This window comes from Neodiprion fabricii, chromosome 3 (genome assembly GCF_021155785.1).
Source record: "Neodiprion fabricii isolate iyNeoFabr1 chromosome 3, iyNeoFabr1.1, whole genome shotgun sequence".
Classification (NCBI taxonomy): Eukaryota; Metazoa; Arthropoda; class Insecta; order Hymenoptera; family Diprionidae; genus Neodiprion; species Neodiprion fabricii.
Window position 1 is genome coordinate 24,807,515 of NC_060241.1, and position 18,338 is coordinate 24,825,852.

The 18,338-nt window shown below is 44.8% G+C and overlaps 1 protein-coding gene across 16 annotated transcripts in view; it reads left to right on the forward strand.

Annotated features, from left to right (window-relative positions):
* The window catches only part of LOC124177183 (CUGBP Elav-like family member 4), a 528,908-nt gene that overhangs the window by 484,866 nt on the left and 25,704 nt on the right, over positions 1 to 18,338 (forward strand). The gene's annotated exons all lie outside the window — the stretch shown is intronic.

The following is an 18,338-nucleotide window of genomic DNA, read 5'->3' on the forward strand; positions in this document are numbered from 1 at the left end:
CAAAAAAATTTGCAATCAACCCGTCAAAGTCGTGAGTAAATCGCTAGATGAGGTGAAAGGTGGATGAAATTAACGACCCGAAGTTCGTTCCACGGTTCGGATTAAATCCATTGATATTCGTCAGCTAGATCATTATTTTTCGTAATCGCCGATGGCGTTCATCCATTCGAGTATCCGGTGACAGCAACAAAAAAAATAAATAAATGCTTAGGAACATTACGCGAAACAAGTACCTAATTTGCTGCATTACGTGACCAAGCGGTTATGCCCATCGTATGACGCATAAGCTGAAGAGCGAACAACGGGATGTTAAAACTGCCTCCCCACCCTCCCAGAAGTATAGTATATACCGCGTGTGTGCGGATGAACCCCCTGCAGGGCTAAAAGGTAATGGAGGCATTTACCAGTCCTTGGACGTTTCGTTTAAAGGACGTTTTTTACCCCGTCGACGGCGCCCTAACGGCCGCTGAAAAACCCCCGTCACCCTTCTATAAAACTTGCACGAGCTGCTAGCTTGCGTGCTTAACTGAATCTGTCGTGTCCATGATCCCCGTAGGACGAAGCTCACGATATCCCACCGACAATTCTTCCCTCCAATTTTATCTCAAGCAAAAATTTCCGCAAAAATATTTCTAAAATTTTGTGATCAATATGGTAATTTCGAAACATGCTGTGAAAAATTAATTTTTTTCACCGTTTACAGAATTTTCTCGAGTAATGTCGTGTTTCTTGAAGAATCTTTACTTTTGCTACTTGCTTTCCAAAAATTCCCATGAATTGATTGGAGTGAAGACAAAAAAAAAAAAAATTGGCTGCAGTAATTTTCTTTCACAAATCCACTCGAAAGTTATGCGAAAATTTCTTAAAACTTTGCAGAATCTTGTAAACAAAAACCATAAAAATATCTTTCAAGCCGAAAATGCTGGAACAAAATTTTTCAATTTCCTTTAATATTACCTCCAAGTTGATTCCGAACCGTTTCTTGTACCGAATCAAATGGTCTTCTCTGGATTTTGGGCGATGAAACGCGGCAATGGATTTTACAGTTGTACCCACAGAGATTTAGGTGCCGTTCGACCGACGTAAACTCCCAATTACTGACCATCGAAACGGTTTTAATTGGCCCGAGTAGGTGGTGGAGGGTGTGGAGGGCGGGGGTTACGAGATGCAAATCGCAGGACACGGCTGATTGGATTATCGTGTACGAAAGGGGTTTGATTGTCAAAGTCGGGACGGATGTGCGTATCTACGGTGCAGACGTGTGCGGGTATGACGTTTCCACCCACGCAGACCTCGGTGTTCGAGGACGAACCGCGCAGGGTTGAAACACATGAATTTCACCCCTTGGAGCATCGCGCGAACAAGGATAACGCGGCTGGGGGGCGCTGCCAGTGTCGTTGAAACAAATGTCCGAATTTTATCCACATTTGTCTCTTCCAAGGCTTGTTGGGGCGCAACGGATTAACGAGTCTCTCTTTTCTCCCCCTCCCTTGCTCCCTTTATCTTCTTTCCCTTTTCCGCGAGGCAAGGACTTAACATCCCTCGATATCCTGATCTGCAGAGGTGGAAGGACCAGGCGACGATAATTTGCTCGTGTTTATTTCGCCCGGGTAAAGAAGGGTGGGAAAGAGTGTCAATAATAAAACCCGGAAACGACATCGACTCGGACGTAATGCGCGCAATAACATGAGACGAACTTGTTTCCTTGATTGACGCGGCGGAGATGCTGCATTCGGGATTTTGGGACTTAGCCTTTCTTAGTCCCTTTATTATGGCGTACGCATATAAGAAAGGAGAACAAGCTGAGTGCGTGGTCGGATTTTCTTCCCCCCTTTGCCCGTGGGGATGAAAGCTCGGAGCCTACATCCCGACGGGGTCTCATCTCCATGGAAAATTCCACCTCAAAAGAAAACCCGGCCGTATTAGCATGCACCCCGGTTTTTCAAGTACGTTAGATGAGAGAAGGGTAGAGGGGGGGGGGGAAGAGAGGAAAGATTGAGAAAAAAACAAGGGGAAAATGAAAAAATAGAGAGCAGAGACAGGAGAGAAAAAATAGGCAGAAAAATTCCCCGCGCTTCATGATTCTTCGCTTTCTGCACGTGTCTACTATCACTTTTTTACTTCATTCGCATTTATCGACGGCTCATACGTTTCCAGTCAAGTCGTTCTACCCGTATGAACAAAAAAACAAGGAGAATTCAATTAATATTTGTAACGTTACTTCGGCGTTTGCCGCATTGATTTCCAATTTGATGAACGCCGTCGCGCCAATGCGAAAATGATTTCAATCCCTGGTATCTTTTCTTTGTTCATTGCATCGCTCCGTTTTCATCGATTATTTGAAAGCTTTTTATAATGTGCGACGCATAATTGTAATTCCAGTCGAGAAATCACCACATCGTCTTACTTTTTTTTTTGGATCTTTTGTTTAATCGGTTTCAATCAATCGGGGAGAATGGGCAAATTCATCTAAAAAGTTAGCTGAAAAAGTAGCTGATAGCTACACATTCAAAGTTCAAATATACATGGGGCATTCCATGACATCGCGATCAAGATTCTATGCCGATGTCTCAGATTGGCTTTATAATTTTTTGTATGAAAGTACATGACAAAAAACGCATTCGCAAGTTTATTCAAAATTTTCCGACCAGGCCTATCTGAAATATGATTTAAAAACTGGAAGATAAAACTTACTTTCTAAAATCTGGAAAAAAATCAGAAAAATCATATGTCATAATCACATGTCATAATTAATAAACAAATAAAATCATAATTATCGTAGGGGAAGAAATGTCTCAAATCTCGCCGCGTGATAAAATAATTATGATGTCAAATGCTGTGGCTTCAATCTTAGGTCTGAGATGATTTCCCGCTTTAAGCGTCGGTGGAGAAAAACTCTCGTTATGTTTCACTTAATTAAAAATAAACGAACCAAACTGCACAGCGTAAAATTTTTGTAATTCCGCTCGATGATGCTGTGCAATAAGCGCTTATATACGCGGTTAAGCTCGCCAGTATTCAAGTTGTTGGTTATCAATTACGCGAGCTGGTTTTTTTTAATGCAAATTACATAAATCAAATGATAAAAATTTCATCGCTCTTGCTTTTCGAGCTTTCATTTTCAGGTCGAGCAAAAACGCATGAATAGAATTATTTTTGATTACGTTAAAACTCGATCACTTCACTTCGTATACAATATAGTGATAACCGCTTGAAAAAAATAAGTTCGCACGATAATACCTGTGGGAATCAATACATGTTGAAAAAACATAGTGAGTGCAGATTTTAGCTGAACATTAAAATCGCATGCGCCTCGTCATAAACAGCTGTGACAAGGTCCTACCAAATTTTTTTACGTTGATGCAATTATTTCAAGAACGTTCCTCGAGTATCAATGGTTGTTCGTTTAATTTTCCGCGGAAAGTGTAAACGCAGCTCGGCGAGGATGAATAATGGAAAAAAAAAGAATAAAAAATCAGCAAGTTGAAAAAAAGGGGAAAAATAAAAATTATGAATTTACGCCGTCGCGTCGAAGCGGGGTAGACGGGACCGCCGGGCCGGCAGCCACCGTGATTGCGCGATAATTCTATTAGGCACGTTCCAGCGCGTAAAATGCGGCTGGCGAGCACCGGGAAGCGAGGCCGGAAATTGTGTTTTTAATTCCCGGTGCTAAATCAGGCGGCCCTAAACAAGCATTAACGTTAGAACGCGAAAAGGCGACGACAAGTGACCCAGGAATACCTGTGACGACTTCCCTTCCAAACTCTTAAAATTTTAGGAACTTGGAGAAATTTCAACTCGAAATTGAAGTATCTGTTTACAACAACGTCGTAATCATACGTTTTTTTACATTGGAGCGAATACTTTCGGTTTAGTTTTTTTTTTTCAAAGTGTTATTCTTGCGCGCTAATTTCATCTCGCCGATATTTTTGGGAGAATGGGACCGAGCTGTTCGAGAATAAATCAGTTGTGAGTTTGGGACCAACCGTGTGACGGGCACGCATAAAACAGTCGCACTACGTCGGTATATAAGCTATACGTTAAGCTACCTGCCGGCAGCGGCGGGAGCTATCTTGTTAAAATTCGCTGCCAGGGTGGGAAAAAAGGAGCATTGAGGAAATGCCCCAATTCGTTCCCGCGTCACGTAGCCACGTTTAGTACAGGCCTCGCTTAATATAAAATAACTATGGTCGTATCGTTAGAATGACGCATTTTATCGCCGCCATTTTAATAAACAATAAAGCGAGGGTCTATCTCTGGGCAGCCCCGGCACCCTGCCACCCCGTCGAACCTCCGCAGCCATCGCCGTCGCCATCGCCATCGCCACTCAACGCCACTGCCATTAGAACTACGCGGCGACCCAGTTTGTGAAGTCATTAAATATTTAACCGAACGACAACTCCGCCCACTTCTTTCTTCCACACTTTTGACCACTTCGTATAGTTTCGATAATTTCAATGCTTTCTAAATCCTATATTATTACACCAAATGCCGCTTGTATATAATATTGCTTTTATCCGCCGCGCGTGCAATATGCAAACCTATTTGTAACTATTCGTTCAGGCAGCTAGTTCGTAGGTAAAAGGGTCACGATGTCTTAGAATCGAAAACTTCGTTTTTACACTATCAATATGCATAGGTTTTAGACACCCATTAAAAATTTGCCAAAAAAGATTTTGTTTTGTCATTTTTTAGAAGGGATCCATCGTGCTTCGGACATTTTTTTTTTTTTTTTGTTTGTCAGTTACTGCAAAATAATGATAAATTTTTTCGAGACATATCAAGGCAACGCGTACCTGGTACTCAAAAGGTACAAAAAATAATTAGCGACTTAGGGGGGGCCATCGTGCCCCGGTCTCGCATACTTATAATTCCAACTACTAACGATGAGAAAATATATTTTGCCTCCAATTTGTACCCTCATGGAAAAAAACACCAACCTAGGTATGAATTCGCACCCCCAACTCATCCTATAATGCTGAATTTCCATAAGGAAAAAATTTAAAGTGCTAATTTATACCGAAATTAAGGTCTCTTTTCCGTGAAGGTACTTTGATGAACACAAATACTAACCACAATTGGTTAGGGAGTTTCTCCTTGAAGGCTATAGACCTCCCGGGAAATTCGTTTTTCTCAAGTCCATGCAGGTCACCCTAAACGGCACGAGGAGGTCGCAAGACCGATCCGGGGCCGATCGGCGGGCGAACGTAGGAGCGAGCGAGAGAGAAAACTTTGGAAAGCGACCGCCGAAGGCGCGTCGGGCCCTACCAGCAGGCCTTTTAGGCCAGCGGCGCGGTGGTGGGGGAAAAATAGCGAGACGCGTGAGGGGTGCGGCTAGTCTTATCACTTCGGCTCTGATCACCAACCAGGCAGGTCGCCCTTCGGCCGCGAAACTTTTTACGGCGCAAATAAATTATACTGAACAACATTCTTCGGTTACTTCCCGCTCACCTCAACCTAAACACTAATCTAATCAGCGAAATCAAAAACAACAAGAAAAGGAGGTTCGAATGATTCAGTTGTCGAATTTGTTCGTAGAATATAAGATTCAAGTGGGTAGGCTGAAAATTCATCGATCGAAACAAACTTACTTGCCTCGATGAAAATCAAGCATTTTTTTCTGTGATATTGCGATCGTTTTTAATTTTTTATTATTCTCTTATCACGTGCATTTCTTTTGCGTTACTTTTATCTATCGCTCCTAACTCAACTTTATTGCAGTCTTAAATAAATTAACATTTTCTGCTCATAAGCAATCTTTAACGGCGGATTACATCCTGTTATTCGACATATTTCGGATCTGCGATGTACAGAGAAAGTTAATTCCGGTTTGTTTTTCTTCTGCGGCTGAGTTCAGACCACAACATCGTTATGAAATCGTTTTTTATATTCACGTATAAGGCAAAAATATATGAAAACCCTGACGGTTGACGAAATGTCGCCTGCAGTATTTGATGAAACGTTTTGCTCTTCGCTTGCTCACCTTTCATAAACAGTACTTGATGTAAAAAAAATTGACCAAATACAGAAGATATTTGAATAAAAATCAAGTTTCTATAAAAAACGAGAGAAAACCGTCTTACGAATGTTCACATCCATATAATTTAATAATCAGCATCATCAGCGAGGATTTTTATTTCTTCTTCTTTTTCTCGAGTGTAATTTTCGTCCCCGTTGTATAATATAGAGGAAACTTGGTTTGGTGGAATTGAAGGGAGTCCAATGTGGGTGTGCGAAATGAAACCGCGCTTTGAGAGAAGGGCAGCGTAACGTAACGGCCGAAACTGGAGTTTGAGAATTGCAAATCCTTCGAATTACCGGGAGTGACTTTTGCGACAGGATAATCAAGGAGTTGGGCAATTTGCCTGAGAGTAGGAGGGGGAGGTGGAGGAGGAGGAGGAGGATTCGGTTTACGATAATATCGCCCGTCGCCGAAAGTGCTGCAATGGTCGTCGCGCGATTCGCACTCCGAAACCAATTACCTCCATAATAGCGCCTATTTATCGACGTCATTCGCGTTACTGATTCCTGCGGATCCCGTCCGCCCTTCGATCCGTATCCGAATACGAGATATTCGTGACGTGCCTGCCGCAATGGCGCCCTGCAAAACCCTGTCCGCAATTCACCCTCGGCTTGCAGCCTCCCCGAATCTTTCCCATATCTCGCAGTGACAGTGCAGGGTTCCGATAGTATGTGACAGGCGCCCATTCACCGCATTGATTTCCCTTTTCGCCGCGTTATCCCCCGCAGCGCCGTGCGGCTGCTGGTTAGGTAGGTATATGTGTCTGTTCGTTCGCCACCCCCCAAAACTGAGGACTTTTTCCTTAGGTATTTTCTGAGTTCTCTTTTTCTTTCATCCCTTACCTCTATCCTGCGGAGCAACGAACTGATTAAATTCCTGTCGATTGAAAATCGAGCTCCCGAAGTATAAACTCTCGACGTATAGGAACTGCCTCAGATTCCTTTGGTTTCGTACCTTCTCCCCCTTTGTTTCGACGAGTTTCCCTTTGCTGGATTTCCCGGGGAAAAACGGGGAGGCTAGTGAGCGGAGCAGCGGGGAAAGAAGGGACTGAAAAATCGAAAAGTAAAAAACCAAAAGGTAAAACGGAAAAATTCAAACGTCAGGCTCGTTCGTTTAAAAAGGCTTCGCATTTTAAGCGGATTAGCGTATTTCGGTTCAACTTTTTTTTTTCACTTTATCCACCACCCGCCGATTAAATAAAGAATAACGCTTTGAATGAAATTATCACTTTTCGAGAATTTCACCGACGCGCAACCCTCGTTTGCGCCGCTGTACCAAAACCAACCGACCCCGCATACATCCGGTCTGTTCGCCGGTTATATATACTTATCAGGAAAATTGCTCAGCCCGCTAAGTCAGCTTAATTTCTTCATCGCGGCTCTCGCTTATAGTTTTCCCGTCTCCGTCCTTCGCAGTTCCTGCGAGATCGGAGAGGGTAAACGGCTCAAAAGTTTCGCCCGATCGGAACAAAGTTTGATTCGGGATCGAAACTTGGCTCAGGTATCTCAGAACTATGGCGGTGATGCGGTTGATTTTTGGATTAACTATTATCCTCCGGCCTTTCGATTCGCGAGTCCTGCGTGTGGCCCGCGATGCAGAGAGCAAATGGACGCCGTCGTGTGGATGAAAAATTCCGGGATTAAACTAACTGGATTATCAGGTTGCGTCATCAGGGGTGAAAGTTTCACCGACCACGAATGCAGCTAAACGCGACTAATTCATCCCCTTTACTTACCCTGCGACGAAAAGAGGGTCACGCGACCCCTTACCGAACAAATTTCTAATAAATCATTCGCGCGCGGCCCGAAGTCCTACGGGCGCATCAAGGAACAAAAACTATCAGGTACGTGAGAAAGTCCGCATCCGGTTAACGGGCATTGAGCTGATATTACATGAAAACTTCCGAGTTACGCATTTCCAAACACGAACATCTCGCATTAGCGGCTCGCCTTTTGTACCGAACGTGCAACACTTGCCCTGACACTTTCTATTTACCGACCAAACCTTCCCGTCAGTGGTAATTATGTCACGCGTCAAATTGGCAGCAGCTGGGAACTGGACTTTACTTTATCAACTCGTTTGTGCAATCGCAAACATCTTAAAGGACGAGGCATTGTTCGCTTGGCCAGGAACTTGCGAAGGGCCGAGTTTACCGGCCGATCAACTAATGACCGCAATTCAACTAATATAAGCAAATCGTGAGAGTGAACATTACGGCTTTACCCTCACGGAAAAAAAACCCCAACTTGGGTGTAAAGTCGTACCCCCAACTCATAGATAATGCTAATTTCCCATAAGAAGAAAGTTAGGGGTACGAATTGACACCCAAGTTGGGGGTTTTTTTCCGCGAGGGTAATGCCTCTCGTAAGGTTGCCATATTTTAATGATACGATAAAATTAGGTACCTGCACACAAGCATTTTCAGCCATTTTCGACTGTCAAAAGTTTAATTCGTGATCAAGAATTCGCTAGTTTCAATATCGCAATTTCGTTACTTCAAAGATTTACTCTTCGTTGTAAAGCGGTTGTAAACTGGTACAAATCGACGACCGTGCAAAAGCACTCGGACCTATGTTCATTTGATAATCGAAAGTCTTCGACTATAATGCGTAGTTTGCAGCCGGCTTGAGAGTCGCATTTGGTGGGATCATTCCCTTATAAGTCCACGTCGCGTTGACATCGTAAAACCGTGCCAAGCCTCGGCTTCTGGGGAAGAAAAAGTAATTACTGAGGATTAGAATCCCGGAATTGGAAAGACCCGGTACAACCACTAAAAAGACTGAAGCTTGGTAATTTCTTCGTAACACGTTGCAGCTCGGTTGAAAAGGTTTGAAAATCAATCTGAAACCACCATCTTTCATGAAGTGTTCTCGTTTTTCGGACGAGCTAATGCAGACCGAGAAAATCTGAAATGACGAAATAAGCCCTCCGAACTTTACTAATTGCAATCCAAATAACTCGGCATTATTATTCCCGTCTATCTTTGCCACAACCAACAAACATCGGTCGTAAAATAATACCTACAAATCATTTGACCGTATGAGAATGGACATTTTTTAAGCACCAAGAAGTTGCCGCGAGTTTCCTCGAGGAGCTGGTAACATCCTGCGTTCAGCTCCCTTCGGTAGCGTATCTCATTCCCACGAACGAATAACAGACATACGAGCAGTTTACCCACCCTTATACCGGGTATAGGTATTCCTGGTGAATATGGCAGGCCGCCAAGTGTGCTAACGCGACGGTTGCAAGCGTGGTGCAAGCTCAGCACAGCCCCGCGGACACGATCCGCGCACGAACAGCCCCTCGGTCCAAACGCAGTAGACACACAATGCAGGCAAACACTTTGCATTCGTAAACACGCGTAAACATCCGAGCCGCTTCACACCTTCGCCTCTTGTTTGGAGAAACCCGCCCCTGCACCACAATACCCAGCCGTCGCGCAGGCGAGATGGAGAGAGGGAGAGAGAGGGAGTGATCACTTGCGATTAGTTGCAGGTGAAGCGATTGACAGTCGAAAGATTTGGATGCAAGCTATATGCAAAGAAGTAGAGTAAAGTCGGTAATGGTTTTAATTTTTGAAGGTGTATATGTAGGCACAACGAAAAGCTTGAGTGGAGTTACCGACCATCGAACAGAACTTGATCGACATATAAATTCTCGTTCGTTTTTGTATGCTGAAGTGATTAAATTCTTGTGTATTCTTCTCTCGATATTCCTTTGTTTGTACGCGTAACATACAATTCGATAGAATTGTTTCTGCTTTCACACGACTAAGCGATTGAAAGGGCAAGTCCGGCCCTTATCAAACCCGTTTCAGATTCGAACGAGGCTTTAGCCGACGCGTATCCTCTGTATAATTTCATTAAACCTACCCGCGTCTCTTTGTTCGGGTCTCGTATACCGTTTTCCAAAATTGTCATGTATATATTTCGTTACAAGTACACGGCAATCGTGATCTGAATTTCCGACCACTAATTACGTATGTTACACATTATTTTTTCATACATCCAAACAGGTTTCTATATTCGAACATTTTATTAACGAATTAATTTTCGAGCACAGGTACGTATAAAAGACGAACGTGATGGCCTCTCGAATTCGAGTCCAACCCTTTCAGACTGTTGAGGGTTGGGGGAGAATATCGCAGGGTGCGAGGCGAACAAGAGGGGTTGCGGGTAATATGGCGGCAGCTTTTACAGCTTTTAAAAACAAACGACAGACATCGGCTCCCGGTTCTCTTCACTCTGGTTCAGCATCGGAATCAGCCAGGCAGTGTCGGTTAGGTCGATTTACGCAAATGGAGGCGTTGTTTATGTAAAAGTTGCCGTGAACTTTTAAAAAAACTTGCATTTTCTACTGGTTCACGGTAAAACGCATTGCAGATTTCTCCCCGAGTCGAACAAACATTCCCTTGCTCCACTCTGTACGTCGCTTTCATGTGTGCACACTGTACGTGCGGTACGCGTGTGTGTTTGTGTTTGTACCTTTGAGGTTCTCATTGATACTACACCAACCATACTTTCTATCTGCCCAAGTTATACGAACCCGTCGCTTCTGCCTTTGGCACTTGCAAAGCTTGAAGCTCCGCCGAAAATTTTAATTGGATTTTGTACCAACCGACATACACACAGACCCACAGGACCTCTGGTCGGCACTTTTGCACTACTGAAGGATTCGGAGCCGTTATCCGATGGGAAGTTTGTTTCTTGTTTTTCTTTTTTTCGTTCTCTCTCTTTCCCCCTCTCACTCTCTTTTCTCGTTTCACACACATTCACTTGTTTATTACTATTCTTCAGACTTATTTCAGAACCTGAAATTGACAGCTATTTGGAACATGTCGGGAATTTGAAAAAGATTTTTTGTCAAATTCGTTGAAAATCGAGGTCATTTTCTGCATACAGTATAAACGTTCATAAACCGATTTCTCTGATATTTGCTAATCATTTCTCTCTTTCGGTATCTTCTTCGCAACGTCATCCGGCGAATTTTGCCCAAGGAGCGATAAAGGCATCCTAATGCACACGCCTTAATACGGTAGAGTTGGAAACGGCGAAACACCAAGTCGGCAAAGCCACGATAACATCATGGACTGCCGGCGCAAGAGGATCTCTCGACTAATTAAATAACTAGCAAGTCACCTCGCGACTTGTCACCGCCACTCCGGTGACTTCACAGTCGCCAGGGTGTCGGGGCATCCGTCGTCTTACCACCCTTTCTTCGTTCCCCTTTCTCTCCCCACGATCTCTATCTCCCTATCTCTATCTCTATCTTTCTTATGCCACCAGCTCTCCGGTTTCTCTGCGTTCTCCTTGTCCCCGTTATTTAATTAAAGTTTAAAGAAGAATCTACGCGAGAACTGGATACCAAAGTATGTAACTTGTCACCACTCCTTCTTGTTCTTCACACCCCGGAGTGGAGGGTGGATTCTCAGTCGTTCGCTTCTCCCGGCGCAGGATGACGTTTTTCTTTTCTTTATTTTTGTTTGTCTTTTCTTTCAAGTGATTTCGGGTTTCGCGACACTTTAGCCGTCTCCTTCAGAACACTAATGGTCCTGCTGTTAACGCTGCCGAGAACTCAATATATCGGCTCGCGTAAGACTTGCAGCGAAAACTTGAAGACACTCGAGTGTTTCTTTTTTCCCAATTTTGTTATTTCACTTGCAAACGCTCACACCAAATTATTTCCGAAGAAATATCGAGTTTCGAAATTAAAGCCACGTTGAGATATGATCAAAATTCTACGTGATAGCAACCGGTATATATGTACTCGTATATGCATGGCTATGTACCAATGGTGGTGAAACCTAAACTCATCGTAATTTTCCACCGTGAAAATAAAGCTCGGTGAGACCGCCTCAAAGAAACTCAATCAAGCTTTCCTGGCTCCTCATCCTCTTCCTCCTTCTCCTCATCCTGCTCCTCATCATCCCTCGGCATGGATCGTGCAGCAACAAACTTAAATTTCGTGTCCGTATCACCCCTTCGAGTCGACATCATCTCGTCTCGCTCCATCCCCGATAACTTTCCTCTTCAAAGTATTGCCGAGGACAGAAATAAATTTGGGAACTGGGAAATTGGGGTGTAATGACGCCGCGGGGAATTCAAATATTAATTACACCAACCTGCAGCTCCGCTCATTTATTCAACTCAGACAATATTATTGCCGGATGAAACTTGTCCCGCAGGAGACGACGAATCGCCGTATCTCCTCGCTCCTTTTTCTTTGTTCGGTATAAATGCTCGGGATTACCGTTCAAACCTTGAGATGGCAGTGATGGGTTCGAATTTTGCGTAATGCAAACAACTCGTAACGAAGACAGAGTCCAGTTACGGTTATGTTATACAGAAGCGAGGACGAAACGGAAAAACTGGGGCCAAGTGCAAAGGGGATATATATATATATATATATATATATATATATATAGACCGAAGGACGATGGGGAGAAAAACTGCTCATAATTGTCGACTGTGTAAATATTTGCTCTGGCATTTATTGAGGAACGACTAGCTCAGCTAGCTCCTCCCCCTATCGGACAGAGACGTGTAGAACCGCGGTGCTTTAACCTGCCACCGTAATTAATTCCAACCTCCGACCATTTTCTCCAACCCCGGATTCCCCAATTTTACTTTTCGTTTAACGGTACAAAAATAGACGCAATTCTCCCTCTAAAATCTAGCCCCTAAATTTTCGCAACTCGGTACTTTGTTCAAATTTTATTTTCGTCGTTGTACAAAAACAAAATCCTGAAATTCAGTGACTGTATAGATTTCATTCTTACACGAAGCGACGGCCTTACGTGAGTACAAGAGTAATGATTATTACAATAAACTAAATACTGCAAAAACAGTAATTGCTGAATTCGCTGAGATAGAACGCTTTAATACGATCCACATATAGTGATCATCGCTTTGAGCAGTCATGTATCGAGCTTAACAAGTGCTGTGTGTCGATGTGAGTGAAAGTTGGGAACCGAGGCTCACGATATAATCCATTTGAGAGAGTACCTGCCGGGAATTCTCGAACAAGTTCGAGATGATTAGGCTGCAAAGAAATTCTTCAGTAGAATCGGAAAGTCGAGTGTCATTAGCGACCTTTTCTCGAGCTTGTATTGATTCGTTGCTCAACAAAGAGGAGAAACTCAACGTCTTCCTTTTCATTCGTCAGACTCTTCTGTGCGGGCTGAACCTGCTACGCCTGCATCTCGCGGATGCTTAGCAACCATTTTGTGGAAACGACGTTCCGCCCGTCTGCCGTTCGCGCAACTTGCATCTTGAAGAATATTACGTTGCCTGATACGACTTTACCGCGCAATCTGCGGATTCCCCAAGGGACGTTTCTCCTTCTTAAGGTTTCCTCCGAAACGCCGCAGGACCCGACTTACGGGAGCTTAACTGGACAACGCGAAGATTACTGTAACGGTGAGATTGGAATTGTTTCGGGATCGATTTTCACCCCGGAAATTTCGCCCCCGTAATTCGGTTGCCATTTCTGCACATCCTGAATCGGTGTGTCATGACGGGATTCCGGGAAGAGATATTTTTTTACGAATTCAAATTTCTCTTTTCGTATTTTCTTCAACGGCCAAAAATATAAGCCCACTTATGCCAAGGACTTTATTCTTCTCCGCAATTGGCTGCACTTCAGGGTACACTTTCTTACTTCAAAGAAAAGTCTAACCCAGACCCACCAGAAACTTGGAGTTGAACACGAAGTTGTAACTATAGTACAGCGTTGGCATATTCATGAAACATTGAAGCCAAAAATATAACTGTTATACAATTTTTTAACGATACTGAAGGAATTGAATTTCAAACACCAGTAACTTTTGTTTCATTACAGGTTATTGAATTCCATACAATCCTAAGGTTTAGAAATAACGGTTTTTGTACTAAAAATACATCGTTAGAAACTTCAAATCCATCGTTGAATTGCAGGTTAGAATAGATTAGGCAGATTACTAGAAATTCTTGATTTTTTTTTCTCGGCGATGAATATTTTGACATTGAGCTGTACATTTGATCAAAACAAAAACGAAAAACCGGAGAATGTTACTCCTCTCCCTAAAACAATTCCAGTAGTTAATTTTCAATTACCACACGGTGTAACGCTGCAGGTTATCGCGGTAATAAATCAAAAATCCTTAGAAATTTCATCCGCGGGTACATTTGAGCGGTTATAATTAGCGGATGATGAATCGTCGGCTTATAACCACAGCGTGGCGGATAGTTATAGGAGCATCTGAGACCTTCTCTGACTCGGCGAGGCTCTCTCCCGTCATACCTCGGCAAGGCATCCTGCTCGTCCTCGTTCGCTCACGTCCTGGCGCGACACGTCCGGTTTCTACCCTCCCGGAGAGACGTCGAGGTTCGCCCGCTTCGCCCTCGTGACTGCGCAATAATGACGTTACGTGGCGCGATATAGCGATCCATCTCTCGCCTCCCGTTTCCCGTTTCCCGTTTCCCGTTTCCCATCCTGGAGCTCCTGCCGTGTCTCTCGTCAGTCATCTCTCGACCGGGCGGAGATCTATCACCAAAAACCGAGCCAACTTAGACGCCGGTTTTCCCTTCCGGCGGAAAAGACGCCGGCACCCTTTTTCTCACTCCGCACGATGATCCCGAAAAGTATTTAAATCCAGGGTCCCACCTCGAGAGACCAAACGAACCGACGACCATTGAACTCCGGGAACCGCGCTGCGGTCCTGCTTTTGAATTCTGACCGTATCCTCAATTCTGCCTCCATTTTGTTACCGTTTTGCCAACCCCTGTCGCGTAGCCTTTATTTCTGAGCTTTCTGACTCTTCGGTTCTCCTCTCATACCTCGATCCGCCTCCCTCTACCTTTCCGGATATAAAAAGGCTGAGCGCGAGTGTTTTGTAACTTTGTCAGCGTTTTAAGCTCTCCCCCCCCCCCCCCCGCCCTCCCCTCTTTCTCGCTATTTCTATCTCTCTCACTCTACGCGCCGAGCTTGGGGCCGCAGTTACTCCCGCCCCCACCGGTACCCGTTTGTCGTTCCCGTACCACTTTATAAAACGTGCCTCGTACCAATTAGGGGAGTTCGTACGGTGCTCGCTCGGATTTAGTGGCCTAATTAATGAAATTGATCCGCCCGGGATGTTACCGTTAGCAGCAGCCTACAGGACTCTCTCTCTCTCTCTCTTCCCCGCCTCTCTTCCTGCACCCCGCCGTCTCCCTTCACCTTTCCCGTCTCACTTCCGTCCGCGAATCGGCGGCTGCCGCCTTCGTACACGTGAGCATATCCCCCCCACCCCCACCCCCTATTCCAGCCCCCGAGCTTCCACCCCCTCGGCTCGAGGCGGTGTGGCATCATCGTGCCCGGCGTGGCCCTTAAGCCGTTTCCCTAATTTGCGGCACAGTTTAGAGATTATATAAGCTCATTACACCAAATACCTTGTAATTAAAATTACACGTATAACATAAATCGCGATATCAAAACCTATTACCCTCTGCTACTGTACAGCCACCCCACGCACGTATATTACAGCTCACGTCTGCCTACACCCGGTGATTGTTCCAGCTTCACGTACATCCGGATGTACACGTATACCCACCTAACGCCTGCATTATCCTCGCGCTCCAACCTCACCATTTTCCCTTCCGAGGATGCTCTCCTAAGCAAGGGCGATACTGCAGGAATGTTATTGTACCGCGCGCAGAGGTTACATCGTGGAAATATAAATCTCTGGAAGGGTCGAATTACCCGGCTAGGAGTAAAGATTTTCGTGAAAGTGTATTTCTGAGAGCTGAATCTGAAAAATTTATTGATTCTGGACGCGGTAAGCGAAGGTATGAACAAATTTTTAAAGGACGTAAAACTAGGTCTTATTCAGAAGCATCACACGCGCTTTTGGCGGATACATTTATAATGCAAGCGAGAAGGTATTAATAAGTTTGGTAAAAGTACAGGGAGACAATTGGAAAGGCAAAGTCGTGAATAATGTAATGGACTGTTTTCCTTGCCACCTCGTGAGAAGAGTACGGAGTTTGCTTTCCTGGGCGCCGCACGCTAACTGAAGCACCAAACACCATTAACAAAATACGAAACCCAACCCAAGAGGGGCGCCTGGGCTGGTAACGGTGTTTGTGTTCCATACCCTGCGAACGCGCGTTGCCAACAAACCCATTTCTTTCCTATTTCGCATACAATAGGCCGCCCAGTGCCTCAGCGTAAGTGTGTGTAAATGTTTGCAATAACGCCTGGTCGCCGACAAACAAATGTCGCGTGTATTTCCGTGTCCGTATAATGACGTAATCCCGGGAAAAAGTGTCAAATTACTACACAGCGAACAAGGTTATACCCGATCCTGGATCAGCCAGCCCCGCCCGCCTCGCTCTCGACCCTTTAACCCTAAGCCTTGGGGTTACATAAGCAACGAACCGGCAGCCGAAGTTCTCTTATACACCCGTCGTATGGGGGGGGGGGGGGGGGGGAGATCGATGGCTTGAGCAAGCAGTTTTAATGCAAGAAGCAAACGTAAAAGTCTGTAAGAAGCTTGAGCGAGGTAGGCACCCTATAAACTTCCTCGTGTTTGTCGAGCAATCAAATATACGAGTGGAAAGTCTCACGGGGTTATTGATTGCCGGTCGAGATGGATAGAGACGACCGACCTACCGACAAAATATAACCGGCCATTCGATGAAGAAGAACAGTTTGAGCGAGTGGTTTGCCCCGTTGTTTGTTGTTCATTTCTCTCTGTTCTTCAACGTGCAAACACAGTTTTCGACTCTTCCTATATACACAGCCAAACTTTCCTACCATCCCACTGACATACCTACCCTGCTGTTTCATTCTACAGACTTTTACCCAACGATTCCGTTGCATAGTGGCAGAAGAAGCACGAAAGCGAACGATCCACTTTTTTCACCCTGCAACCACGCCCACCGCATTTCACCCCTTGGATATTCCAACTTGAGCAGCTTCAAATTAATTTCTCACTTCTTTGCTCCTCTGTACGTTCTTTTTTTTCTTCCTATCCGTTCAGTCGCGTTTTATCCCATAGATTGCCTTTGCCAATTGTGAACGGTTTTTCATGTAATCTTTTTTCTTCCTTCGAAATACGTATACAGCTACGTCAAATACACCAAGAATAACGTCGCATGCGCGAAAAAAGCAGGTGTAGTCTTCGTTCCGGTGATTCTTCGAATCGTTTCACGTCGTCGGGACAAAGATCATGTTTTCCTAGAGTGACGCGGCATCGTTGCGAATTCTCCCAGGAGAGGGAGGCCTCGGTTTTACCGAAGAGGTGGAGACGTGATTAATCTGCCAACCACCGAGTTGACACCTCCGACCTTGTTACCGGCACAATAGAGAAGACGACGTTTTATATTAGCCGGCTACCAGGCATCTTTTGAATCATCAACCGGAGCTAGACAATGCTCTTAATGAGGACAACTTTCCGCTGATTAACCAGCGAGCGCTTTATCCCGGCTCATTTGCATCCAAGACGCGCAAATACCGTGACTCGAAATCCCCGTGAAATGAAACAGTTCGCTGTCACCTTCTTTGACGTTTCCTCGATTTCTGTTAAAATTTCACTCTGTCCCTATCTTTTTCTTCATTGTGCATGCATCAATTCGAAATTTACACCTTCAGCAACACCCTCGACAATCGTCGATTATTACTTCCAGCTTTGGATCGCGGTATTTTTCGCGGGGCTTACCGACGCGGTGAATTGGCGAAACCCGACTTGGAGAAATAACGCCACTGCATTTTTTAGCGTCCGTAGCCCATATCGATCGAACGACTCGCAGAGTCGAGTGACAGAGTGACTGTACACCCATGAGCGATTCCACGATGGAGGGCAGGCCACGCAACGCGGGGTAGAGCGTTATCATGTCATACTTGAGCAGACGTGGCACCCTCCCTCTTTTCGCCCTAATTCCCTTTAAACATAACCCAACCCCGGTTCTCCACTCCCGAAACATATCGTAATCAAACTTCATTTATTTTTCACGACCAGTTATATCTGATGCGCCCCGTTAGACGGGGGCCCCGGCCGCGTGCTCGAATCGCATACATTATATACAGAAATGTATCTACGCACGACGGTAAGCCGACACACCGCCATGCCTTGCACTAACTAGAGCGTGTATCTGTCAAAGGCGGGCACATTCGTGCGGCTGCCTCGATCAAACGACTCATCTCTCGTCTGCCAGCACGGCCCACGTTATTATACCCGTAACGCGCAGTGCTTGTACGCTCAGCGGTAAATTTTCGTTTTTGTTTTTTTCAAAAAATCAATTCGAAGACGCGTTTAGTTGAAAATTTTCTTGTTGGAACACAATATTTTGTTACGAAA